The 23,521-nt window shown below is 39.3% G+C and overlaps 1 protein-coding gene and 1 pseudogene across 3 annotated transcripts in view; one reads left to right on the top strand and one right to left on the bottom strand.

The window, feature by feature from the left end:
* Window positions 1-23,521, top strand: part of PDSS2 (decaprenyl diphosphate synthase subunit 2) — a 239,964-nt gene that overhangs the window by 167,042 nt on the left and 49,401 nt on the right. The gene's annotated exons all lie outside the window — the stretch shown is intronic.
* On the bottom strand, window positions 21,324-22,782 carry LOC123821416 (annotated as a pseudogene).

Below are 23,521 nucleotides of genomic sequence, written 5' to 3'. Positions count from 1 at the left end.
TTATGTCTCTGTTCTTGTTTGCTTAGTTTGGTTTTTAGATTCAATTTTTGATAGATTCATGTTTTTTACCATTTTATTGCTCATAGTTTTGATTTTCTTCTTTTGCTTAAATAAATTCCTTTAACATTTCGTCTGATAATGGTTTGGTGATGGTGAACTCCTTTAGTTTTTCCTTGTCTGGGAAGCTCTTTGTAGGCCTTTGATTCTAAATGATGGCTTTGCTGGGTTGAGAAATCTTGGCTGTAGGTCTCTGTTTTTCCTGATTTTGAATATGTCTTGCCAATCCCTTCTAGTCTGCAAAGTTTTTTTTTTCTTTTTTTGAGAAATCAGCTGACAGTCTTATGGGAACTCCCCTGTAGGTAATGAACTACTTTTCTCTTGATGCTTTTAAGATTCTCTCTTTATCTTCAAACTTTGGCATTTTCATTATGATGTGTCTTGAAGTGGGCCTCTTTGTGTCCATCTTGTTTGGGACTCTCTGTGCTTCCTGGACTTGCATGTCTATTTCCTTCACCAAATTAGGGACGTGTTCTTTTATTATTTTTTCAAATAGATTTCCAATTTCTTGCTCTTTCTCTTTTCCTTTTGGCACCCCTATGATGGAAATATTGTATGTGTTGAAGTTGTCCCAAGGCTGCTTATACTATCCTCATTTTTGGATTGTTTTTTCTTGTTGTTGTTCTGATTGGTTGTTGGGTTTTTTTTCTTCCTTATGGCCCAAATCATTGATTTGATTCTCAGCTTCATCTGCTCTACTGTTGTTTTTCTGTAAATTGTTCTTTATTTCAATCAGTGTATCATTCATTTCTGGGTCTTTTTTATACTATTGAGGTCTTCACTAAGTTCCTTGACCATCCTTATAACCAGTGGTTTGAACTCTGCATCTGATAGACTGCTTATCTCCATTTTGTTTAGCTCTTTCTCTGGAGTTTTGATCTGTGCTTTCATTTGGGCCATGTTTCTTTGTTTCCTCATTTTGGCAGCCTCCCTGTGCTCGTTTGTGTGTATTAGGTAGAGATGCTTTTACTTCCTGTCTTAGTAGCATGGTCTGTTGTAGAAAAGTGCACTGGGAAATGGGAATAAATAAATAAAGGAATAATGAGAATAATAGAAAGCTGGGTTTTATCACATGCATGACAATTATAAGGCCAGAAGGTAGCACTAATACCATATTTAGTGATTGAGCTAGGAGAGTGATTGAAGACTTGTAAACAAAGAGATCCAATTAACCCTTGGGAAAGTTAATTCAGCAGTCATTTAGAAGAGACTGAAGGGAAATGAGAACAGTTGGGCAACCAAAATACTGATGAAGCCCAGAGGTGCTCTTCTCCCACTCCAGCGTGGTGGCCCCCTTCCTGATATTCAGATTTCTGTATCAGCATTACCTTCACAGAGAGAATCCCCAACCCAATCTGAAGAAGCCACCCTATTTAATTCTCTTTTTCCTAATCACAGTTGTCATCATCTGGTGTTTTACTTATTATTTTCAGTCTCCTCCTACAAGAATATGAACTCTGTAGGAAGAGGGATTTTATTTACCATTATATTCCAGACCAGTGCCTAGCATGTTAGTAGTAGCCCAAAAATATTGGTTAAATTAATGATACAGAAAGGTCTAGAATGCTTGAAATGTAAGATTTCTCTCATTTTGGGGTACCTTTATTAATGTACAACACACTGCAAATATTTAAAGCCCACAGTATGTTGATATATGTGTGCACCATTGCAACAGTCATCACAATCTGAGTAATAAATACATCCGTTACTTCCAGAGAACAGCCTCGCTTGCTTCCTGCTACAGAAGCAGTGGAACCCCAACCTCAGTGTTCTTCAGCTATAACATAGATCCACTGAAGGCTTAGCACCCATCTGAGCCCATTGCATTGTCCCCGCAGGTCTGGGGCCATGGGTAACCAACACAAGTATGCTGATGCACGTGCTTCTCACTGTGCTGTGAATAATAAAGTCCTTTGTCTCTGACCCATGAAACAGTCACAGGCTAACCCATTAGGTTATACATAGGGTAAAATCTAATCTCAGACCCAACAACTAGAACCTTCAGTACAGTATTCAGGTGGTGAGAAAGAATGTCCTTGCCATGGTCCTGATGCTAGAAGGAAAACATTCAGTATTTTACCATTAAGTGAGATATAGGCTTTTGTTTTTGTAGGGACTCTTGATTGGTAAAGAAGTTTCCTTATATTCCTAATTTCCTGAGAGTTTTTTTTTTTAAATCAGGAATTAATGTTGGATCCTGACAGTTTTATTCTGTAGCTATTGATGTAATCATATTTTTATTTTTTTATTTTTTCTCTTTTAGATTATTTTATACTCTGATGATATGGTGAGTTGATTGATTTTAAACCAGCCTTGCATTCCTGAATTAAATCGAACTTGGACATGATGCAGTCTGCTTTTTATATATTCTAAGATTTGATATGCTAAAATTTTGTTAATTTCTGCATCTGTATTCATGAGGGGTTTTGGTCTGTTATTTTTAATTCTTTGTAATGTCTTTGTCCAGCGTGAGTATCACAATGATGCCAGCCTCAAAATGAATTAGGAAACATTTTCATCTTTTTTTATTTCTAGAAGAGTTTTTGTAGAATTAGTACTATTTCTTCCTTAAATGTTTGATAGAATTCACTAGTGAAGCCATCTGGAGCTTTCTTTGTGGGAAAGTTTTTTGTTTTGTTTTGTTTTACTACAAATTCAGTTGCTTTAAAAACTATGAGGCTATTTAGGTTATTTATTTCTTCTTATCAATACCTTTAAGTGCCCTCTGATTTTCTCAGTGGTACACTATTAGAGGCTTAAGGAAAACATCACCAGTAGCATTAATAATAGCAGTAGGGTAAACTTGTCCTTTCATGCCTTATGTCTCTTAGCCTCTTTTTCTTTTATAAAAATAAATGTCTTGCTCAGCAATTTTTTCCAATAAATTTTATTTTTGTCTCAGTTGAACACTTGCTTATACAAATACCCATTTTCTGTAATTATTTCCTCAGTTCTGGGGACTTCACGGCCACTTCAGTGACAGCTGCAGCCCTCTTTCCGGTAACCTTGAAGCTATGAAGCTGCCCTCCCCTCAAACACTGATCAAGCCACCCACAACTACCTTTAAATTCCACTTTTGCAACACTGACATCATCATCATCATCATCATCATCATCCAGTGCTTTCTCTTTCATCTTATTAAAAAGACTGACCAATTTCTCCTTAACTATAAGGAGAAGGAGTAACTGTAAGTTAAGGAGAAATAACTTACCAGAACACAATACTTTGTACACCCATCAGTCCATTCAGACAGTTGACTTTCCATTTTATCTCTCATTGGGTGCTGACTAGAAGAGACCACTTTGCTACCAGCATAATGAGTAGTAAGTTTGGCAGTGTTCAAGAATCTTTCTCTCTGCTGCATGTGAGTGGTAGGAATGGTGGTCGCAGGCTAGTTCAACTCATGCACAATGTCTTTATTTCATTTACCATAATTGATATGCTTAGTTACATACAGTTTTGCACTAAATGTGACACCCTTACAAGCTCTCTTAGGCTTTTCTGATACTTCAGGAGAAACATCTTGCTAAAGGAAACACAAAACAAATCGAGATGAAGCACAGATGCTCACAGACACAGTTCAAGCTATTGAACTGTGCTTGATGGTGACTTGATGCTGAGATGCTGAGTGTAGTTCCCAGGGAAAGTGCTGGGTGGCGCTGCTCTCACTGCTGGGGCCCATGCTGCCTCTGTAATATCTGACTGCTAAGCAGTTTCTAAACACTACACTTTCTGCCTTTTTCTGTAAAAACAAAAACTCTCTTCAGATTTCTTTCACTTAGCAAAAATAGGTACCAGTGTAGATCTTTCATAAAAGCAAAGTGGTGTAACACAAACTTTTGAAAAGCAGGGTATACCTGTGTGTTATAAATCCCATAATACAATTGTTACTGTTTTTGCTTTAAACATTCGATTATATTTTAAAGAGATTTTAATTTTCTAAAATGTCTTTTCTATTTACCCACATAATTAAAATTTTCCATGCTTTTCATTTTCAGTGATTCTTTGTATCAATCCAGATTTCCATGTGGTATTATTTTTCCTCTTCCTAAAAGATTTCTTTTGGCATTGCTTGTAAGTGCAGGTATGGTGCTGGTGATGAACTCTGTCTGTTTTTGTGTGTCTGAAAAAGCCTTTATTTTGGCCTTGTTTTTGAAAGATGTTTTAAAACATAGCTACAGAATTCAAGATTGAAATTTTTTTTTCTTTTCTGTTTTAAAGATATTTCTTTATTGTCTTCTTACATTGTTTCCAGTAAGAAAGCTGTTGTCATCGTAATCTTTGTTCTTCTATGTACAATGTGTCTAGACTTCATGGCTATTTTTTCCGTTTTCTCTTTACCACTAGTTTTGAGCGATTGGATCACAATGTGCCTTAATATCATTTTTTTCATTATTCTTATGCTTGAGGTTCATTGAACTTCTTGGATCTGTGTGTTTATTATTTTTATCAAATTTGGGAAATTTTTTGTAATTATTTCTTTAAATATTTTTCTGTCTTTCCTCCTCTCTCTTTCACAGAGACTCCAATTACATATACAATAGGCTGCTTGAAGTTATCCCATAATCGACTGATGCTGTATTCTTTTCTTTTTTTTTTCCAGTATTTTTCTCTTTGCCATTTCATTTTGGATCATTTCTGTTGGTTTGCATTCAAGTTCAATAATTTATATTTTCCATGTTTCTACTTAATGTGTTCAGTGTTTCTTCCAGCTCCTAGACCATATGGAATACAGTTATGAAAACTGTTTTAATATCCCTGTCTACTAATTCTATCATTTGTGTCATTTCAGAGTTGATTTTAATTAACTGTTATTTTTCCTCATTATGCATTACATTTTCCTGCTTTTTTTTTTTTTGGCATGCTTGCTTATTTTTTTATTGGATACCAGACACTGTGAGTTTTATTTTGTTGAATGCTAGGTATTTTTGTGTCTCTATAAATACTTTTGAGCTTTCTTCTGTAATGAAGTTAAGTTACTAGAGACAGTTTGATCCTTTGAGGGCTTACTTTTAAGCTTTATTAGGCAAGATCAGAGTAGCATTTAGTCTAGGACTGATTTCCCCACAGCTAAGGCAAATTGTTCTGAGTACTTGACCGATACCCTGTGAATTATGAGTTTTTCCACTCTGACTTGTGGGAGCAGGAACTACTGACAGCCCTCTGCGAGCCACAGGGATTATTCCCTCTACTCCTTTTGAATGAGTCTGTTCCCAGACTTTGATATTTTCTTTACACCCATGTATCGATAATGCTCAGCTAAAGACTTAAGGGAAACACTCTGTACACCTCTGTGACTCTCTGAACGGATCTTTCATCTCTCATACTCTGTCCTGTGAACTCTAGCCACTAATTCTCACCCCTTTGGCCTCTCTGGGCACGCAGATCCATCTTCTCAACTCAGGGTGACCATTGGGCTCTACTGCAGGCTTGTGTTCTGTCTCAGAGATCACTGTCCTTTGCTGCTAGACTTCAAATATCTTAAAAGCTATTGTTCTTCATGTATTTTGTCCTGTGTTTTAGTTGTTTCAGGTGAGAGAGCAAATCCAGTACTGTTTGTTGTTCCATCTTGCTGGGAGTACCAGTCCTGACAGTTTTCTTTTTTGATTTGTGTTGTAATGACTTTTGAACAAAATAACATATAAAATTTCCCCCAATAATTTTTATAGTACCTTTGTGTTGCTGGTACCCTAAGTGCTTATTTTAGCATGTCTGTTGGGTACTTTAGCTATGAGAATAAGAGATTAGAAATGGCACTACTATTTTGCATCTGGTCACCCAGAAAAAATTGATGATGGATTTGACATAAAAGAGAGTTGGTTAGAGAGAAGTGGATGAGTGTAGTTGACGTCAGATTGATGTTGAGGTGCTGACAGACTCTCCAGATAAAAGAGTCATATGTTTTAAAAAGTAGTAGGCAATAATTAGAAATATAAGGTGTTTATACAGGTTTATTTCAGTCTCTTCATCAGCAGAATATAGCAGTTCTAGTCTTTCATGAGCGACCCCAAGCTAGAACTACCCAGCTGAGCCATTCCTGAATTCCTGACCCACAAAAATTGTGAGAAATAATAGATAACTAATGTACATATCCATGTGTTTTGCCATGGAACTGTGAGGACCTACATTGAGAGCTGAGATGGACACAAAGTTGTAGTCAGACCTGGAGCAAACGTCCTTGCTAGGGAAGAGTGATGATTTTAAAAAGGATCAATGAACCCATGAGTGGGGTAGGTGTGCTTATGTACCCTTAACTATGGGTCCAGCCATTTGACTTGCTTTGGCCAGTTGGAGGTTCTCTTGAGCCTCTGCCAACACCATGAGAAAAACATGCCCTGACTTAACTGCTGGCCCAAGAGAGGGAGAGACACTTGGAGCAGAGCCTCTCCAGCCAACCCAGGCACTGGAGGCCCATGTGTGAGAAGTAGAGCCACCAGTCTGGATTAACTGAATCTTAGTTGATCCACCCATGAGCAGTAATAAAAAATAGCTGTTTGAAGGCACTGACTTAGGGGGGAGGTTTACCACTAGTGAACCAGAGTCAGAGAGCCTGTGGAGACCTGCAGGTCTAGGCAAGGCCTGTCATTGGGTTTGTTTGAGGACAACTTCATCCTCAAGGCTTTGAGGCTTCCATCCTGAGGACCTGAGTCCTGCCTTCCAGGGCGAGGAACCACTAAGTTACTGGAATGCCACCCTCCCCAGGCTGGAGAGAGCAAAGAGTTAGTACTCAGAGTTTCAGAAACCCCATGTCAGGACTGTTTCTGAAGCACCTACAGTGGACTTGCGTGTGTGTATGTGTATGTTTCTTTTTCTTAAAGTCTTCAATAGTTTATTACTCCTAGTATGAAAAATCTGCACAATCGCCACAGATAATGGCAGGGGGACCACAAAGGCCAATGTTTCCTGCACTGTTTTCTTGAAGTCTTTTTCTTTTCATACAGGCCTTGTATTCCGAGTCTTTTTGCGTTTATGATCATAAGTCATGCTGAAGCTAGTTGTGTTGCTACCAACACAATGGGTTTTGAATCCAAATACAAAGATGACATCCAGTGTAGTCTTGCACATTTTAGTGAGCTTTTCTTAAATGGCTGTCTTAGGTACTGTTGTCTACCCAGGATGGAGGACATCAATGACCATTCGCCTCCACCGATGTAGTTGGTTGGTCATGAACTTGCTGGTTGGGATGGTTTCCATGTTGTTCATGACAGCAGTCAATCCTCAGGCAGCCAGAGTGGAGGAAAGTGTTTTATGTGCAGGCGTTAGAGTGCAGCGTGCAAACAGGAGTGGGGGTGATGATGGGAAACCCAGGGCTCTGCAAACTAATCCCATAAAAGTGAGGAAGGTGGACAGGGCAGGTTGACTAGAGATAAGGAATTAGTGAGTTTGAGTTCAAAGAAGCTAATTAACCTTATCAAAGTAGAAGGGAATTCATACTGAGAGTTTTCTTTTGTAGATCAGAAATAGGAAAACTTTATGATCCATTCTTTAAAGTTAAAAATACCCCAAAGTATATATAAAAACTACATGTAGAAACTATCTTTAAAAGAAAACATTCAAGTATACATCAAGGGGTTTAAAAATAAAACAGTGAGTGCTGTATAAAAGCATTGAGATACTCTGGGGTGTACTTCACCAGTGTATTTACTCATAACCTGTCCCTCGCACTATACCTAAGATGTGTTAACGAGCCAGTAAAACATGCCACGTCATGCTTTATTGTTTGCTGGGCATCTGTTCAAACTGACACCACTCACATACTCAGGACTTTAAAGATGCTGGTGGTAGTGATAAGTACCTATAATTATACTAACAACATTTTTCTCATAAAGTTGACATAGTCTTTAATCCTTCATTGCAAATAAAAATGTTGAATTTATTCAGATTTAAAGGCTATTGAATGTGATTTGTTTTAAAATATATCAAGTATACAAAAGAGAATTTATATGACATATATACAGTTTAATAATAATAAAACACCTAGGTACCCATTACTACATTTAAAAAATAGTACTACATATTTTTTAATCCATAAAATATTTTTATTTAAAGGAAAAAGCAGCAAATGTATTGTGAAGAAAACATATTAGAAATCAAATACAGGAGTATTGGGTTAGATCTACAAAGGTTGTAAAGCAAAGGTTGATACAGATGTCAAGAAGGCAGAAAAGCTACTGGTGACTGAGTAAGCTTAGTACATATAATGGCCCTTTTGATTAAGTAGACCCTCAAGTTTAGAGTGGGTCTGGCTGGTGAATTTTTTATTTGTTAAATGTTAAATTGAATTTATATACCATTTAGAGGTACTCTAGGCACTCACTGATGGCTATCACAGCAAAACATCTTAAAAGGCAGTTTATTTGCCTGGGAGATGAAACATCACTATTAAGCATGTAAATTGTTTAATAGAATGCCATTCTGATCCCAGAACAAGAATAGACCATTCAGAAAATGAAGCCCAAGCCTTCAATTACCATCTGTCTGTGTGCCAGTGAGCCCCAGTTTATATCTCCATCCCAGATTACTGAGATGTAGAGCTAAATATTTTGCTGCTTACTCACTATTTCCACTCAGGCGTATGGCAGGCATTTCAGACTCAGTACATATTAAGACCAGATATACACTCTTCCCTCCGAAACCATTCTGTTGTTTTCTGTCTTTGCAAAGAGTACCACTATTCATTCAGATGCTCAGCTCGAAAACTTAGCCATCATCCTTAGTACCTCTGTCCTCACCAGCCTGACCCTGTAGCTGCCTCACGGCATCTCCTGTGTCACCACCTTAGCCAGAGCATAACTGGGGGGGAGTAGAGGTTGCTCTCCTGAGTAATCTCTTCAAAAGTAGATTATGGTGGTTTAAAAAATATATCACAAATTATTTAATTCTCCCCTCATCACCTCCCATCAAGTGATGAGGATCTGTCCCTTTCCCGTGAATCTCAGTGGGATTGTGAGCGCCTCACCCAGCAGAGTACGTAGAAGTGATACTACCCAACTTCTCAGCTTCTCAGGCTGGGCCATAAAAGGGTGTCTCGGGAGTGCTCACTCTGCTTGAACTCTCCCCCTGTCTGCTCCCCTCAGAGCTTAGCCACCTGCCGTGAGAAGCCACACAGAGAGACTGCCCGCCTGCCCGGAGATGCTCCAGTCATCAGTCCCAGATGGGCCTGATTGATGTGCGGGTGAATAAGTCACCTCATTGCAGGTGGGTCCCTGATAACTCAGTTGTTCCATCTCCAGCCCTTTGAATCATCCCCAGCTTTTCAGGGCTTCCCAGCTGAGGGCTCAGACATCATGAAACAGAGACAAGCCATCTTCTCTGTTCCCTTTCTGAATTCCTGACCCACGAAACCCGTGAGCATAATAAAGGGGTGGTTGTATTATGTCACTAAGTTGAAGGTGGTTTGTTATCCAGAGATAGACAAGCAGAATATAGATCTTTCCAACAAATTGTAAGGCAGCATAATAGCCTTTAATACGTTGGTTTGTTAAGAACATGGTGTTCTTAAAGATGTTGCAAGGAACAGTATAAACATAATTTCAAAACATCACTGATTGAATCCTAAGATTTATAAGAATGTAGTTATATTAGCCAGCTCAGGGTGCCATAACAGAATATCATAGACTGTGTGGCTTAAATAACAGAAATTTATTTTTTCACAGTTCTGGAAACTGGAAGTCTGAGATGAAGGTTCTGGCCAGTGAGTTTCTGGTGAGAGCTCTCTTCCTGGCTGCAGGTGGCCAGCTTCTCGCTGTGCCCTTCATCGGAGGAGAGCAAAACGAGCTCTCTGGTGTTTCTTCTCATTAAGGGCACTAATCCTATCAGATCAGGACTCCACCCTTATGACTTCATTTAACCTTAATTGCTCTCTTACTCTAAATATAAACACACTGACAGTGAGGGCTTCAACTTGAGAACTTTGCTGGGACATATACATCGAATTCACAGCAGCAGTCATGAGCAGTACCTGGTTTATGTCGTCACCCCCACCATCGGGGACACAAACTGCAGCCTGGTTGCACCCCCACACCTACCCCTTTCGCATGGTCTAAGATTCCATCATCTCTTGCTTGAGCTACTCCAATAAACTCCTCCTTCACCTCCCTGCATACAGTCCTCCTGTCTTTTAGTCTTTTCTTCATTCTGCCAGGGATCTCAAAATGCTAATATGCTCTGTCTCAGTTGGAGCATTGTTCCATACACTAAAAGACTGCAAGTTCAGATTTGATCCCTGGTCAGGGTACATACCTAGGTTGTACGTTTGATCCCCAGTCAAGGCACATATGGGAAGCAAATGATCAATGTTTCTCTCTCTCCCCTATGATGCCAATATGATGCTGTTGTGCCACCACTTCAACCCCCAGAGACATCCTATCCCTCTTGGGATATAGACCAAAATCCTAAAGGTGACCCAAAAGACCCTGCATAGTCTGATGCCAGTCTGCCCCTCCAGCCTTGCCTTGAATCATTCTCACCCTCACTGTCTGCATCTTAGCCCCAACGGCCTTCTCTGATCCCTCAGGCAGGCCGTTCTGCTTTGTGTGTGCAGTCCTTGAAGCCTAAAACATACTTCTTTATCTTCTTTGTGGTATGTCCCTTCTTTATCTTTCCTAAGCCAGTTCAAGTGTCACTTCCTCAGTCTCAGTCAGGTTCATTTCCCCCATTAGAAGTATCTCAGTTTGTAGGTATGTATCTATTTGTGAAGTTATCTGATTGTCTGGTTTCCCTGCTACTCTGTAAGAACTATGAGTACAAGAACTCTGGTTTTACTCACTGGCAATGAGCAATTAGAACACTGCCTTGTACATAGAAGCTACTCAGTAAATCTTTTTTTTGTTTGTTTAAAAATTTGATTTATTTATTTTTAAAGAGGGAGAAAGAGGGAGAGAAAGATGATTGTGAGAGAGAAACATCTGTCGGCTGCCTCTTGAATGCACCCCACCTGGTGACTGAACCCAAATCTCAGGCATGTGCCCTGACCGAGGATTGAACTGGTGCCCTTTCATTTTGTGAGATGACACCCAACCAACTGAGCCACATTGGTCAGGGCACTCAGTAAATCTTTAACAAATTAATAAATGGAGGAAATAAAATTGGCTAGTAAATGAAATGACTTCCCATATTTAAAGGAAATGCCACTTTTTACCTGCTAAACTCACAATAAAACAATAATTCTATTTAGTGGCAAGACAGTCTCACACTTGGCTGGTCAGTGTGCACATTAGAAGAATCTTTTTATAAAACAACTTGCAGAATGTTTTAAGAGACTGAACCGTTCAGATCTGATGGCCCAGTAATAGAACCATAGGCTCCATCTGTAGCAGGCAGCACCCAAGGTGGCCCTCGGTGAGCCCCACCGCCTAGTGTTCCTCGGGTGGTCCCTTCCCACAGTGTGCAGGGCTGGCCTGTGTGATCAGTAGCACACAGCAGAAGTGGTGGGTCACTTCCAAGACTAGGTTATAAAAGATTGTGAAGTTTCCTTTGGAGTATGCTGTCACTCTCGCCCTGTTGGATCACTTGCCCTGTGAGCAGCCCTATGCACTTGTCCATCCCTGTGGCAAGGAGCTAACACTGACTGCCAACAGCTTGAGTGAGCTTGAGAGCAGATTCTCCAGTCCTTTTTATATGGCTGTTATTTTAAGATTCTAGGTTTCAGAGTGATTTGTTATGTGGAAATGGATAGCCGATACACCATTCAATGGAAATTCTTCCTAAAGTATTTTAGTTAATGTTGGCATGGTTAAACTTCATATAGTGTAAACATTTGTCATCTTAAGGAATGAACTTATTGAAATGCTTTCAACTGCAAAAAAATTAAAATGGAAAACCCAATTAAATAGATTTAATGGTAAGGGAATATATTTTACATTAAGCACGCAGAGGTAGTCAGGCATCAGGGACAGTCAATGTGACACCTCTATGATACTAAGATTTTCTCTGTCTCTACTATGCCTCCTAGAGTCCTCTTTTATTATCAGGCTGGTGGCAGTTTGGCTTACAGTAGTCTTAGGTGTGTCTCATCAAGACAGAGCAACATTAAAAGGAAAAAGTTGCCACTTGTACCTGAGTCCCTTTCTAGGAGCTCTTTGGTAGACTTCCCTTATGTCCCATTGCCTAGAATCAAACCAAAGTATACGATGAGGTCTCTCCAGAAAGTATCCAGTCATGTAATACAAAAAATAGAGACATTTATTAAAAAAGATACAAGAAACATTGTACATAGCACAATGATGCCTCAATTCCCCTTCAAAGTAGGCACTTAGGGACCTCACACAGGTAATTACCTGGTAATTTGATGTTTCGCCAAAAAACTCTGCACAAGATGTGATGCATGAGTGGGCATGTTGTCATGATGAAGCTGCCAATCACCTGTTGCCCATAGAGGCAGTCTTCTGAATCATCCCAATAGTTCCCACAGAGGAATGTCCAAGCTTAACACAAAATTTGATGCAGATTCACTGCACTGCTTGCTCAGTCATTTTGAATGCAGTGACTGCACAGTACACATGCTCACTCAACAGTGTCTACCACGCCCACTGACTAGTACAGCGAAGTCATCATTGTTCACCCATGTGCATTCCAGCCCACTCTCCTTGCTGCCAAGTTGCATCAGTATCGTGCATACCATTCTCATTATACTAACAATGGCTGGACTTTTTCTGGACAGACTCCATATTCCTAACTTAACTATTGACAAGAGCAAAGACTACTTGAATAAAATAAGGAGGAAGAGGGAGGTGGATGCCGGGTTAGTGGCTGTTGTATCCACACTAGGAAGCTTGTCTTACTTTACTTTGTGAGCAGCTCATATTGCTCTTGCCTCTTAATCCCCACCAGCCCCCATTGTGCCTTATCCCTGCTCACCTAGAATATAGCACTTCACCCCTATGGATCTTCTAGTTGCTGCCCTTCCAGTCTAAACCATCTCTGGAGCAATCCATCTCAGTTGTGCATGTAATCATATTTCCTGCTGAAAAGTTTCCTGGTACTTCAATAAGATCCAAACCTCTGGACCTCTTAACAACCTGATTAGTCTTTCTTCACTTACCTGTCCAACTGTGTGCTTCAACAATATGGAACTAATATTGATGCCCCAGAGTCATGTACTACCTTATCTTTCCGGCTAATTTCAGTTTATTATTCAAAAATAAACTCCACTAACAACCCTGTCCCTACAATGGAAGCCTTCTTTAACCATTTCTTGATAGAACTATTCACTCCCTTCTTTATACTGTAAGTATAGCTTCCTTTTCAAACACCAAACTACTTTCTAACTATTTACTGTGTTTCTCCCCTGCTGAACTTTTACTAAAGGTCAAGGAGTAATGTCTAATTAATGCCTAATTATAAGGAGTGTTTAGGAATTACTCCTAGACCTGTCAACAATGCCTGGCATGTAGTAAGCGCACAGACACACACACAAATCATTGAATGAATCTGCTTTTGTATGGTATGTCAAGCACCAGCATACACAGCATTTCACAGTTTCCCTTTGGTGCTGTCTAGTTTGTTCATCACAAAGAGTTAGCACTCCCTTCTGCTCTACTGTGAAACCCGTCTGAAGACTATCTGCTGCCCTCTAGCTGTTGAAAGCTTCCCCCATCCCAAGGATACCCCAGCTGAAGGATTTGTGCTGTAAAATAGTCTTCCCTTCTTCATCCTGACCCCTCTGCAGCATGATCGTCCCCATACATCCCAGCAACAACTGACTAGTGGGGAAATGCTGGCTGGCCCTAGACCAAAGAATTCCTGATTTTTAAATTCCCTGGGAACCCTACTCTAATTGTTGAGTAAAATTTTAATAGCTTTATATATTGTATAGAAGCACTTTTAAAAACAGACTTTAGCCTTTGCCAGTGTGGCTTTGTTAGAGCATCGTCCTGTAACTCAGTTGCAGATCAGTTCTGATCCGGGCACATACCTGGGTTGCGAGTTCCATCCCCAGTCTAGGCGCATACGGAGCCAACCAATTGATGCTTCCATCACACACCGGTGTCTCTCTTTCTCTCTTCCTTTCTCTCTGAAAGACAGTGAAAAATGTCCTCAGGTGAAAATCATTTTAAAAATGAAAAAAAAAAACAAGTTATGTACATGTTTCAAATCTTATAAATTTCTTTTCCTTGATTTGCATAGATGTAAAGTTCCCAGATACCTACTTTGCTATTTCAAATGTGATTGGATTATAAATCAGACCAAATTATTTCATTCTGTTGAATGATGCTATTAACATAATATTCTTTTTCCCTTTCTTAGGATTCCTGAAAATATATTTATGCTATCTACTATGTGTAATCTCATTACTTATTTACTCTAGACTCTTGGATCTCTTCTGTTAGACTCTTGGATACTATTAAAGACTGAATTTACAGGTTTAAAATGCCTTTTGATACATAGATGAAACATGTCATTTACTCTCAAATACAACCTACTTTTTAAACTGTAAAAGATATTTTGCATGTATTTCTGTTATATATTAAGCAAAGCAGAATCCAATTGCTATACCTCTGAGACCCATCTCTGCCACTTACTAATGTCCAATCTTAGTCAAAAGACTTTCTTTAAATCTCCTTACCTATTAAGTGGGGATAACGATAATTGAATTTTTTGAGAGCTAATATAATAATGAATATGAAAGTATCATTATATAGTTAGCTCCCAGGAAATATTAGATTCTGTTCTCCCCCTTGCTTCCTTCTTTTCCCTAAATTTAGAAAGGCTTTATTGAGAATTTCTTGAGCTTGACTGTAAAAAAATAATTAAAAATAAGGCTAGCAAACTGTTTTGGCTCTTGTTTAGTTTCTCAAAATAGCTGAAAAAGGGCAACTCAAAGCAAATATTTAAAATGGTCTACTGTATTGGCCCTGGCCGGACAGCTTAGTTGGTTGGAGCATTGTCCCAATATGCCAAGGTTGAGGGTTCGATCCCCAGTCAGGGCATAAATAAGTGAAACAACAAGTTATCAATGTTTCTTTCTCTCTGTCTCTTTCTCTCTCTGCCCCCCACCCTATCCTCCCTCCCTCTCTTTCTCTAAAATCAATAAATAAAAAAATTTAAGTGTTCTAATGTGGCATTAAAGAGATCTGGTCTCTTATCAAACTCCAATTTATGCTGTATTTATAACAATAGTGGCCCAGAGTATGAATCTGTAGTAGGAAGCATGAGAACAGGAAATATTTGCATACTTTCCCTAAAGTACTTTTAATTCAACAGATAATCAATTCCTTAGTTTTTCAAATCTCTTCTGATAATGTGAAAGGTAGAAGTTTGGCTTGGCAGGTTCTAGTTGGGACTTTGACATCTTCCTGGGTCAGTTAGTTGGCCTTTTTTTGGTGGCCATGGACCAGACCTTTAATCCCAAGCAGCCACTTTTACAAACACACTTTGGTGTCATGTGAATAGGTGTATACGAATGTATTACTACTGTTCAAAAAGCAACTCAAAGTACACATCACCCAGACATCTCAGTAGCAGAACAGCACATTATATGTGAGCAAAACCACCAGTGCCACAAACTTGTGCAAACGTTGTCTTGCAAGCTCCGGTATTTCCCTGTGTGTTTTTTGAATGAGCTTTACTTGAGCAAAAAGATCATGTGAGAGTAAGAGACCCAGATTTTTTAAATTAATGTACTTCTGTCTGACAGTCATTTGATAGATATGTTAACGTACATACGCCTATCTGAAAAAAGAAAATCCCATCAAAAATAAATATCCACTGAATGTATCTTCCTTTTATATATAATAAGTCTTCAGTAAAAATTGCACATATGTAAGTTGATGCTGTAAATATATCTAAATCTCATTTACCCTGACTGCATCCATTCATGTCACACCAGTTCTCTGTATCTGCTCTCTGAAGATACTGGTTTGGATGTAGTTATCCAACCAGCTTCTTGGTATTTCTCCTTGTAATAGAGTATGCTCTCTTAATATATACATGACAAGCTGATGAAAATGAATGAAGGCACTGTTTCATTTGTAACCACTTTCACAATAATAATTTAATGTTCAGGGTATAAAATTTCTGATTAACTTAGGAAGATAATTATTAATTTATGACCTGATTAACTTATGGTAGCAGATTTCAAGGGACTATAAATTAATTGTTGCTTGGTTATCTGGATTTTTTCATTTTTTTCCAGTGAACGTGTATTGCATAATTGAAAATGTAGAAATGATGAATAATAAAATGTCTTCATCAGAAATAAGGAAAATATAATGAACAAAACTAATCTTTGGTCATTGGATATCCTGCAAGAATTATTCTGAAATAGAACTGTTGGCAGCAAAATGGCACCAGAATGTTACTGGCAAGTGGAATCAGTTCAGCAACCTCTGTATTTGAGTCCTGGCTAAAGAAGAATTCAGAGCCAAGACTCAAACTATAAGAGAAAATTTATTTAGAAAGGCACAGAGGGCCCCATGTGCCTCAGTGGATTGACTGCCAGCCTGTGAATCAAAGGGTCGCTGGTTCGAGCCTCAGTCAGGGCACATGCCTGGGTTGCAGGCCATATCCCCAGTAGGGGGGCGCATGAGAGGCAACCACACATTGATGTTCCTCTCCTTCTCTCTTTCCCTTCCCCTTTCTCTAAAAATAAATAAAATCTTTTTTAAAAAAGAAAGAGAGAAAGGCACAGAGGTAGAAGAAGTGAGCCGTAGAAGTGGGCTCACAAAACAAGTTACAGAGGCACAACAAAGGCCTTTGGAGCTTAAGAGAATAAGGCAAAGAAAACACACCTGAGGGAAAAGGGTGGGGAAAGGGGCAGGAGTGCTCCCCAGAGAGAGCCAGCCCATTGGATCCTTCTTCCTGAAGGCTTTTTGTCTGTCCTCCAAAGGTGGGAGATTTCAGAGAAGGTCCCAGGGGAGGCTCTCAATGGAATATTCTTCAGCTTTCCAGAAGTGTCCTCTCAGGTTCATGGTCTCCATCAGATGACTCAGTACCAGAGTCATCACAGCTGGTCCTGATGTCAGCCATGGCATCACTTGTCTGGTTTTGCTGCTTTTCTGGTCCTGGAGCTGAAACACAACTATGACCTAGATGTTATTCCTAAGGGTTAATGCTTAAGGGAGTGGTCATGCAAGGGCCTGCCTGGGAGTCACATGAGGCAACTCTTCGGCTCCCTTGTTCCTCCCCCAAGGGGGTTTACCACATGACCAGTGACATGCAAGAGGAGGGGAAGTCAAGAAAGGGTCTGAATCGCATGGCCAACAATATGCTAGCAAAGGAAAGGTCACCCTGGGGATGAGGTCCTTGTTTTCCCACTTTTACCTGTTGCTAGGTACCTGGGGCTTTCCACTCTGAGGACTCTCTGTACCTGGCCCATCTTCATTTCTCTGCTTATTCCTAACTGTCTGCCACAGAACTATGTTGATATATCTAGATATTTATATCCACATACAAAGATATGATTACTGATATACATATATGCATGCCATTCCTGAATTGTGAGCTTCTTGAGGACAGAGAAGCTGACCCATACTAGAACCTAAATAAATGTATGTTGTATGATTAAAGGAGGGTAGTATTCAAACCACAAAAAGTTGACTGAGAGTTGTATAAATGGTTTTAAATGTTATTTTAAGCATTTGAGACCAAGAAATGTAAAATTATACCCATTACCTTTTTTCTTCTTGAACAACTTTATTGAGATATATTTGGCATCATAACCCACTTTAACCATACAATTTAATGATTTTTAGTAACTTTATTAAGTGATATGGTCATCACTGTAAATCAGTTTTAGAACATTTCAAACATGTCCCCATAAGGTCCCTCATGGCTATTTTTAGTTCCTGCCCCCAGCCCAAGCAACCACTAATCTGCAACTTAGATAAATGCAGTGTAAAATGTGTGGTCTTCTGTGGCTGGCTTGTTTCACTCAGCTTAATGCTTTTGAGGTTCATTTGTGGCATAGTGTGTGCCAGCAATTCCTTCCTTTTTATTCCTTAGTTGTATTCCATTATATGGATATGTCTATTCATTAGCTTTTAAAATTTTTTAAAGAAAATGCAACTATTTAATAAATGCAATAGGTAAATACAGTCTATTCATTTAGCAGACTTTTGTTGAAAATTAAAGATGGCCTAAGTAATGAAAAATATAAAGGTGACTAAAACCCATATCCAGTGCTCAAGGAAACCAACAAATAAGAAATCATATAATTCAGAGAGAGTTAAGTGCCATGTTGAAATATAAGGTAATGTTAGTCTAAAGAGGAACGTATTTGTGAGAGTATTTGAGAATGCTTCTCAGAGACTTGATATTTGAACAGGATATTTTCAATTTAGTGGGCAGAGAATGGGATAAGATGATATTCCCTTTTAAAGAAATGTTATTTTTAAATTCACACAAGTGTGAAAATACATTTTTTTTTTCCAAGAATCTGCAAATTGCCCTGACTGGTGTGGCTCAGTGGATTGACTGCCAGTTTGCAAAGCAAAGGGTCTCTGCCTAGATGCCCAGTCAGGGTACATGCCTGGGTTGCAGACCAGGTCCCCAGTAGAGGGCGCATGAGAGGCAACCGCACATCAGTGTTTCTCTCCCTATCTTCCTCCCTTCCCCCTCTCTAAGAATAAATAAATAAAATATTTTTTAAAAGAAGAATCTGCCAATTGTCCCGCGTTGCTGAAATGCCGGCCTCGAGGGGCATATGTAGGGTAGGAGATGGAGGAGTATTGCTTGGTATCAAAGAGGAGGGCCTTGCATGCTGTGCTATAGAGTTCATCTTGATTCTGTGGGCAGGAGGAAGACATTTAAGGAGAATTATTTCAGTTCTTTATTATGTCAGATTTAAGAAGGAGAGAGGAAGGTGGAAGGGAAAGAGAAAGACACCAAAAGAAAGATAAAGATTCAGCAATTATTTATTGCACACATAATGCATTCTATTGAGTGCTGATAATTTAGCAGAGGGCAAAACAAAGTCTTTGCTTTCATGGTGCTAACATTCTAGTAATGAGGGCAAGCAACAAAACATTAAACAATCAGGGGTCCAGTGGTATCAAGGAAAAAAATGTTTAAACGGGAAAGAGAGGGAAAGTGATGGGGAGGGATGTAGAATTGAAATTTTATTACAGATCTGAAAACAGTGAGGAATCGAGCTTTGCAAACACCTGGGGAGAGAAAGTGTGCAATGCAGCAATAGCCAGTGCAGAGGCCTCAAGGAGGACCGTGCCTGGAGCATCTGAGAAACAGCATGAGGGTTCCATCTGGCTTATGGGGTTTTATTTGTTCACTTTTAAATGTATATATTTTATTATTTTTATTTTAAATTTTGTAAATATTTTTTAATATATTTTATTGATTATGCTATTATAGTTGTCCTATTTCCCCCCTTCACTCCCCACCACCCTGTACACCCTCTTCCACCCACATTCCCCCCCCTTTAGTTCATGTCCATGTGTCATACTTATAAGTTCTTTAGCTTCTACATTTCTCATACTGTTCTTACCCTCCCCCTATCTATTTTCAACCTACATTCTATGCTACTTATTCTCTGTACCTTTTCCCCCTCTCTCTCCCTCCCACCCCCCTGTTGCTAACCCTCCATGTGACCTCCATTTCTGTGGTTCTGTTCCTGTTCTAGTTGTTTGCTTAGTTTCTTTTGGTTTTGCTTTAGGTGTGGTTGTTAATAATTGTGAGTTTGCTGTCCTTTTACTATACATGGTTTTTCTTTATCTTCTTTTCTTAGATAAGTCCCTTTAGCATTTCATAAAATAAGGGCTTGGTGATGATGAACTCCTTTAACTTGACCTTAACTGAGAAGCACTTTATCTGCCCTTCCATTCTAAATGAGAGCTTTGCTGGATAGAGCAATCTTGGATGTAGGTCCTTGCCTTTCATAACTTGGAATACTTCTGTCCAGCCCCTTCTTGCCTGTAAGGTCTCTTGAGAAATCAGCTGACAGTCTGATGGGAACTGCTTTGTAGGTGACTGTCCCCTTATCTCTTGCTGCTTCTAGGATTCTCTCCTTCATTTTTACCTTGGCTAATGTAATTATGATGTGCCTTGGTGTGTTTCTTCTTGGGTCCAACTTCTTTGGGGCTCTCTGAGCTTCCTGAATTTCTTGGAAGACTATTTCCTTTGCCAGATTAGGGAAGTTCTCCTTTATTATTTGTTCAAATACGTGCTCAATCTGTTGCTTTTCCCCTTCCCCTTCTGGTACCCCTATAATTCGGATGTTGGAACGTTTAAAGATGTCCTGGAGGCTCCTAAGCTTCTCCTCGTTTTTTTGAATTGTTATTTCTTCATGCTTTCCTGCTTGGTTGTTTCTTTCTTCCTTCTGGTCCACTCTATTGTTTTGAGACCCAGTTTCCTTCCCTTCACTATTGGCTCTCCTTCGAGTATCTTCCTTCATCTCTTTTATGGTAACCTGCATTTTTTCATCTAATTTGCACCCAAAATCAACCAATTCTGTGAGCTTTCTGATGTGTTTTGAACTGTGTTATGGCCAGTGTTTTGAACTGTGCATCTGATAGATTGGCTATTTCTTGGTCTCTCAAAAGGATGAGTCCTGGGGGACTGATCTGTTCTTCTGTTGGAAACACGTCTCTCCCTGTCTCTCCCTTTTTTTTTTTTTTTCGTCTGGTCGCTCTTGTTATGGTGAGGGGCGGAGCCTTAGGTGTTCACTGGGGCTCAGCACCCCAGTCGCTAGATTGTGACGTTATATGTGGGGGCGGGAGCGGAGACGGGAGGGAACAATGGCGGTAGTTCCATGCTCCTGGGACCTCAGTCCCTTCTCTGGGATCCTGGGTTGTGAGCTCTGCCCTGCTCCACAATCGCCACCTCATTGGGTCTGCCAGCCGCAGCTTGCGTACTCAGGGTCCACCTCTGCGACCTTGCGCACCCCGGATGGCTTACGAGCCGAGGTCACGCCAAGTTCTCCCTGACCTCTGTGCGCCGCTGACCTGCGCACGCCCGGCTCGTCCTCTCCGCCCCTCCTACCAGTCTGGAAGAACGGGTCTACGTCAACTTCTTGGCTGTCCGACTTCCATTCAGATAAATTCTCTGTCAGTTCTGGGTGTTATTCTGGCTCTAAATTGTTGTTGTTCTAATCTTGGTTGTGCGTGGAGGTGCGGTGCATCCACCTATGCCTCCATCTTGCCGGAAGTCTCCTAAATTTTGTAAATCTTTAAAGCAAGTACATATTTGAACATTAATATTCAACTGGTCTAATTATCTTAGTATTCTTCCTAAAGACCATTTATAATTGAAACACTAATTCGGGTTATCACTCAGCTGATAACCAGTTGATTCAGTAAATGAATCACTCAGTTTCATCTTTGGAATGTTTTCCAAACAGGACTTTGCTCAATGATGTAAGTTTTAGTTGTTATCATGCTGTAGCAGACGTGAGCTATGTATGGTTTAGAGGTGATCTCAGCTGTACCACAGAGCAGATTAGTAGCATTTACTGTGTTGTGTAGTGGAAGTATCCCTAAGTTGCTACCCAGGAATACTCTGCTGGATACTGAACATGGGTTTCCATTCCTTGGACCCATGAAGGGCAGCAGACAGAAACAAAAAAAACTATTTTGGTGAATGTTAATAAACTTCGCAGTTTTGGCTAAAAATATTTCTTCAGCTGATACAAAGCATTCTCTAGCATCTATCAATAAAAATGTAACTCCAGTAAGAGTATAATTGATCCATTTTCCACTAAATCTGACTACCAAACCTTGTGGCCTCAATTTTCTAGAGCAGTTGTAACTTCACAGCTCTTAGGACATGAGCTAATAATAAGAGTAGTTGTCCTGGCTTATGGTTTTAAATGATCACCCATGCAGCTGGGTGAACAATAGACTATAACCTTATATGTATTTCACTTCATGTGTGTGGGCTTATATGTAGGAATAATTCCTAGGACTAGGATTGCTGGGTCACAGGACAAATGTATTTCTAATTTTGATGGATATTGGGAAATTTCTACCTACCCTCCACAGCTACCAGCCATGTTTGAGAGACCTGTTTTTTTACACAAAGAGTGAAGCTTCTGGGAGGTGGACATTTTTTTCATTGGTCACAAGCCCCCAAATCAAATTGGTGGTGTTACATCCTTCTGGACACTCTTACTATTCACCCCTGCTTTCTGGTTTCCACCCTTATTCTGTGGCTTGTCACCCCATCCCTCACCTTGCCCTGCACTTTTTTTTGCCATGGTTTTTCCATCTATTCTTGTTTGTTTGTTTGTTTGTTTGTTTGTTTTCCATGTGAATGTTTTAATCAGCTTGGCTGGTTGGATGAGGGGGTTAGTTTTATTGGAGTAGCTATGAATTTGGATCTTACTATCTTTAAACATAATGTCTTTATATTCATTCCAGTTACTTTTGTTCCTTCATTAGTATTTTAACATTTTCTTCATATCAGTTCTGAACATTTCTAAGTCTGTTCCCAGATTTTTAATCTTTCTTTTCATAGATGTAATAGAAGAAAAGACCCTGTTATATTTTATATGCTGCTACCTACTGAATTATCTTCTTGTTTGTGGTAGTTTTTTAGTTGAATCTCTTGTTAATTCCCAATATACAGTTACATTGCCTTCAAATAGTGATAAACTTATTCTAATTTTTATACGTTTGTACTTTTTTGCCTCTTCTGTTGCATTGTTATAGGCAGTGGTGTTGTGTGCATCCCTGTCTTATTCCTGATTTGCTGGAAGGAAGAAAGGCTCATGTGTTTCCCTGAAGTATTTGCTGAATTTTGGTGTGCACATGCCCATGCATGCACACACGTCATGTTAACGAAATGCACAACCACTCCTATTTTCTTCAGCACTGTTTCCTTATCAAGAATAGGAGTTGAATTTTGTCAAATGCTTCTTTAGTATATATGGAGAGATAATATGATTTGGATCTTAGGTTTATTAATATAATATATTAACTTTGTACATCCTATTTATACCTAACATTTTGTAAAAGAGGTCTTAATTTTATTCACTGCTTCCCTTCTGTGTAACTTGTCTGATTATTACACAGTGCTCTGTTGCATGTCTGCAACTGTTGTCATCAGTGGAACTTTGTTGTTGTTTAAAAGTTTAATAAGATTAAGCTGAGAATTTGATCTGACTAATGGGCTGAAGATTCAGCATGGTGTAAGAGGTGAGGCTAAGTCTGAGCTGACATTTTAATGACTCCTTTTAAAATTTTTTTACTGTTTTTTATTTTCTCTTCAAATAATGGTGAAAGAAGGATTATAGTATATATATCAGAAAGTAAAGTGTTTTGCTAAGACACATCATAATTAAAATACCAAAGGTTAAAGATAAAGAAAGAATCTTAAAAGCAGCAAAAGAAAAGCAGAGAGTTACCTACAAAGGAGTTCCCATAAGACTATCAGCTGATTTCTCACAAGATACTTTGCAGGGTAGAAGGGACTGGCAAGAAGTATTCAAAGTCATGAAAAGCAAGGACTTACAACCTAGATTATTCTATCCAGTAAAGCTATCATGCAGAATGGAAGGGTAGATAAAGTACTT

This window comes from Phyllostomus hastatus, unplaced genomic scaffold (assembly GCF_019186645.2).
Source record: "Phyllostomus hastatus isolate PE091 unplaced genomic scaffold, TTU_PhHast_1.1 phas_contig_40, whole genome shotgun sequence".
In the NCBI taxonomy this organism is placed as follows: Eukaryota; Metazoa; Chordata; class Mammalia; order Chiroptera; family Phyllostomidae; genus Phyllostomus; species Phyllostomus hastatus.
Note: the sequence above shows the minus strand (reverse complement) of the source record. Positions and strands in the feature narration are given on the sequence as shown.